This window comes from Genypterus blacodes, unplaced genomic scaffold (assembly GCF_046128005.1).
Source record: "Genypterus blacodes isolate CSIRO-AG114 ecotype Tasmania unplaced genomic scaffold, CSIRO-AGI_Gbla_v1 ptg000073l_1, whole genome shotgun sequence".
In the NCBI taxonomy this organism is placed as follows: domain Eukaryota; kingdom Metazoa; phylum Chordata; class Actinopteri; order Ophidiiformes; family Ophidiidae; genus Genypterus; species Genypterus blacodes.
This window is the reverse complement of record NW_027466883.1, coordinates 2,785,965-2,790,053: the sequence shown is the minus strand read 5'-3', so window position 1 is coordinate 2,790,053 and position 4,089 is coordinate 2,785,965. Positions and strand designations below refer to the sequence as shown.

The 4,089-nt window shown below is 44.5% G+C and overlaps 1 long non-coding RNA gene across 1 annotated transcript; it reads left to right on the top strand.

Moving 5' to 3' along the window:
* Positions 1-1,313: 1,313 nt before the first annotated feature.
* On the top strand, positions 1,314-3,750 carry LOC143006306 (uncharacterized). Its single transcript, XR_012964245.1, has 3 exons — positions 1,314-1,623; positions 2,001-2,314; positions 2,411-3,750. It is a non-coding gene; the product is annotated as an uncharacterized LOC143006306 (long non-coding RNA).
* The last annotated feature ends 339 nt before the right edge of the window (positions 3,751-4,089 follow it).

Here is a 4,089-nt window from a genome sequence, read left to right as displayed (position 1 = left end):
CCGCAGGCAGCCCAGGGCTCGGTCTAAACAAATCCACAATGCCCTTAACATTACCAAAAACGGGATTTCTCAAAGCACACTTCCTCTGAGATTTGCTCTGCCCCCACCAACAGCTTTTCCTGGTTAACCGCACATTTACGGTAAGAAGCTGGAATGGGGTGTGGAGGGGGGTCCTGCTCTCTTTCTTTCTCAACCCCCTCTACCCTGATACACTGACTGAAAATATTAAACACTACATAGACACACACACACACACATAGACATTCACACACATACGGTACAGCGCAGATGCACAAAAACACACACCTGGTACAATGGGAGCCCTTGGGCGTGGAAACTGTTATTTTGTTTAGCAATCAGGTCATATGTGACGAGCTTATAAAACCTACCGGTTGGAACACGTTTCCCGGGAGAAACCCGAGCAGAATGTAAAGTCAGCAGGCTCCTCCTCCACTAAACCTTCCTGCCACACATATATGCACACACCTTCACCTGATGATTGATATTTATCTGATGATTGATATTTCTATTGTCTCTGAGTAAAGGGAGCGCACACAGGCAGGTTTCTGCACTGAATCAGCTCTGTAATGAACGAGAGAGAGATCTGACGTTTGAAAAAGCAAAACAACTATTGGAGTCACAGGAGTTATCGGTAATGGTAACATTATGGACATTTAGCTCACATAGCCTCAAGTTTTGAATGAGTATAATTATCACTTTTGTGTTAGGCCCAATTAGAATCTAAGTTATTTGGGTTCCACATCAATCCATATAGCCTTGCTTACTATTACTAGATTTCCCATAATTTTGCATCTTTTTGTTTTGTAGCATTTTTCAATCAGTGTAGAAGTCTGATATTCCTCCTCATGTTCATTGACAGACTAATAATAATTAAACTCATTCATGGAGCGATTTTTGTCATGATTTTTTTGGTGAATCATTTCGATGCAGAAAGTTCCAGTTCGTCTGACATACCAGCAGGAAGCCCTTGCGCAAGTTTGAAAAACACTGCTCGGATATAGTTAAATGACTAAACTTCCTTAAGACTGTTCAGTTTTACACCATCAATGAAACAACAATCTGCACTAAATAAGAGTTTTTGTCTTTGCTTCATGGTTTAACTTTGGGCCCCATTTCCTACATTTGAGTATTGTGCAAGCATTTCCACGTTCTGACTATAGGGGGAGCTACATGATATTTCTTGGAGCGTCTTCGTACATCCGTCGTATCAGCTCCAGCAATCACAGAACAAAAACGTGGTTCGATCGATGTTGCTGGAAGCTCCTACATGAGAAAGCAGATACGCCCAAGCATACATGTGGTTATCTTGTTATCTAAGCAAATAAAGCAAATAAGAGGCCTTTCCACAGCAGTTATGACATGTCATAGCAGGAGAACCACAGGTGCTTCTCCTTAATAACATTAATAATGGCTGCGTTGCATTTAGCTGTGCCAATGCCAGGCCTCAGGTATCGCACTGACAAGGGCTCACTGGCACACCTAAATGGAATCGAGCCACAGTTAATGTTATTGCTTGTGATTTTCCTGCTGCGACAAGTCAGAATGGCCGGTGAATGAGAATAGACTTCTGGATGAAAGCTGGAAATACTCTTACAGCCAAAGGTTTGAATTATGAATCCGCATTTGTGTGTTCTTATGAATGTCAGTTGTGCTTTAGAGACTGTTTTACACAGTAGATTGTGTATTCTGTCATATTCCACAGTCTGCTGTCAAACTGTTAGGTAATTGTTTCCTGATCTTGTTATTTATTGCACCAGATGTCTCTTGTTAATTAATGACTCAAAACTTGTTTATCACCACCACCTGTGTGTGTGTGTGTGTGTGTGTGTGTGTGTGTGTGTGTGTGTGTGTGTGTGTGTGTGTGTGTGTGCGTGTGTGTGTGTGTGGGGCACAAGACGTCAGCAGTTATCAAAAGTTTTGCTGTGCAGACTGTTTGGTTACATTATCTCCAGCTGTAAACATCAGGTTTCTTGTTTCAGAGAAATATTCCTTACATGGGGAAGATGCCAACTGGAGCATTGACACCAAAAAGGTGATTCTGTCTCTGTCTCCAAAATGTACCCGTTATCTTGTAATCTAACCAAACAAAGCCAAATAAAGCATGTAATACTGTAATATTATTGTCATTTTTAGTGTTCTGCATCTGCCGAAGTAAACTCAGTGGCCTTTGACGTAAAGCCACTGAGGAAACCCAAGGCTGCCCTGCCGGTGTGCCCCTGAACTTGGCACTGAACCGCTTCAGGGTTGCTGCAGACGAACAGTTGTTCCTTCTTTCTAACCCCTCTGCCAAAATGTAATTCAATAACTACACTATATATCTTTACAAATTGCAGTGTGGCGTGTGTGTACAAGGGCCAATAAACTCATCACCGTCTCCTTCCTGACTCAGCTGCGGCGTGTCCCGACCTGCTTACCTGCGGCCTCGGTCACACTGAGAAAGGACCTGAAGCATGAAGTGCAATCACGTCCATCAACTCTTATCGAAACCTGTCAGTGGGCGTCTGACGCAAGGATGCCTTGCACAATCATCCGGCCTGACAGATGAATACACATACACACACACACACAGACCGGGAACAGAACACAGCACATCCCTGCAGCATGCGGCAACCCGTCTGGCCGCCCAAGATACCCGGCTTCCCTCCCTGCAAACACACAAAGGAGCAGAAAGGCACAGAGGCACCCGCTCCATATTTCCCCCATCGTGATCCCAGATGCAGGCCTGTAGCAGCCTGTCTGAAACCAAGCCAACGCGTGTTTATGGGGCGAAGAGAAATAGCTTGTGGGTCCTCGGCAGGCAAGGCCGGGCCCATCGCTGCCTCAGCCAAACAGCTCTGGTGTCTTTGATGGCACCTACGCAGATCAGAAGAGTGAAAGGAGAAACTGATCTGAGGTGTCCAGCAGAGTGAGAACATCCCACAGGCAGGTTCACTTTGCAGTCACTTCCTCTTGCGCCACTTCAGAACAGAAAACAGAGAGAAGTTGATGTAGGAAACATTTTTTTATTGTGTAAGAGATCAAGCAGAAGACATCTGCACCATTCGTGTTATCAAGGATTTACACACAAACACACACACACTGCAGCCTTGACTCGCTGCCTGCCTGCACGTCCTGGACATAATGTTCCTCTGACTAGTTTACACACGCAGCTCAGACACACACACACACACACACACACACACACACACACACACACACACACACACACACACTCCCTCATCTTACATGGAGGGAGTCCACACCTTGTTCTAGTTCTCTACTTAGTCAATCCATCTTGTCTTCAGGCTGTTTGTGCTTCCATGTTTTTCGTTCCTGCTACATAAGAGCTGATGTCAACTTGAGATGCATTTGTTTACCTTTTCTGGCGTCTTCTTTTCACGTAGTCTCCCTGCTTTGCTTACATTACGCTAAGAGGGTAAATATCATTTGGTTTGTTTTAACACGGGAGTTATATTGACAACCAAAAAGATAGACAAACATCTGCTGCCTTTTGTTTATGAGATAATAAAGAGGCAGTAGAAGTAGAAGTATGAAGTATGAGAATGGTTTGTAGTTTAGAGGAGTTTCTCCTTTCCCACTGGGATTCAATCATGAGAGAATTTGCATGAAATCGATGGTCGTCTTTGCCAAACGGTTGTCCGATGGCCCAGATCTTCAACCCAGCGCATATGGACAAAGTATATCCTGGATGAGAGATTCCAATCTGATTCAAATTCAAATAAATCAACTCTCAGGCGTCAACAAGTGTAACCTGATCCGGTGTGTTTACCCTACACAACCTCAAGTGCATCCAGTGGGGACCGTCACGGCAGCACGTGTTGCCATAAACTGCCCTATGTAGTAATGCGACGTATGGTGTGCCTAATCTTAAATCGTCCCTTAGCATTCAATCGCTTGCACAATCTGTTTGCTCTGTGTCAGTTCTATTTATTCCGTGCCAATTCAGGATGTCCCCCAACTCCCCACCTACTCCGCTCCACTCCACACCCTGCCCTCCAGTACCATCCATTCCAGACGTTGCTCCTTGGTGTTGTATCAACATAATGATGTCAAAAGAAAGGGATGAAA